Genomic DNA, 1025 nt, shown 5'->3' with positions numbered 1-1025 from the left:
AAGAAAAAAATAAAAATTTCAAAATTCTTATGAAATTTTAAAAATTAATTTTTATAAAAATTATCTTTTGCACATTAAATTTTGAAAATAAGAAATAATTTTTTTTTATTAATAATTAATATTAAACAATAAATGATTACACAATTTTAATTTTTGTTTCACCCAACAATACACATAATAGAGCAATAAGAATACTATGGTCTTTAGTTGTTGAATAGACAATACCTTTAGTGGTCGCATACACGATAAGTGTTCCAAGTGTCAGTGCCAATGTCAGCGCTGAGTTATCGTCTAGTCGTTTGTCGAAGTCAACCTACGGTTTGCCAAAGATATTCGATGAGAAGAGAAGGGTTGAGATAAGATTTAAACGAAAAGCTAAAACGACTATGTGTTAAACCGAATTTTTAAGGAAGTAAAAACGAATATATTTATAATCGTTAAATTGAAAATAAATTTTATCAATAATATTGCAATAAAGATTACAATTGACACTTTTCTATGAATAAAATTATATATATATCACAAAATTTATACAGAGGCACGAATATATAAATTCTCTGTTTGAATAAGTATATAATAAATGTTATTTTTTTATTTTTAACTTCAATGATGAATATTTTATAATCAAATTAAATTTTGGAATAAATACTAATATATCAAAAATATTGATCTCGTTGTTTTGTATTATACGTTTAAAATATAAAGAAAGTTAGTATTTAATTAGTTAGTATTTAGTTAGTACGTAAGTTATTGATATATATCGTATGTCTTTGGTATAAAAATAATGTTTTATATATATATATATAAATAGCTTTATTCACAGAAAAAATATCACAGTCTTTGTTGCGTTTTCATTAATAAAATTTATTTTCGACTTTTCAATTTCGATGATATATTATGTAATCGATATTTCTTCAATTAGAAAATTATATAAAGATATAAGTTATATAAAGACAATAAAGATCATATGAAAGCAAAAGTAAATTAATGATTATTAGTAGAACGTCTAAATATATAAATTGTAC

This window comes from Apis dorsata, unplaced genomic scaffold (genome assembly GCF_000469605.1).
Source record: "Apis dorsata unplaced genomic scaffold, Apis dorsata 1.3 scaffold_651, whole genome shotgun sequence".
In the NCBI taxonomy this organism is placed as follows: Eukaryota; Metazoa; Arthropoda; class Insecta; order Hymenoptera; family Apidae; genus Apis; species Apis dorsata.
Note: the sequence above shows the minus strand (reverse complement) of the source record.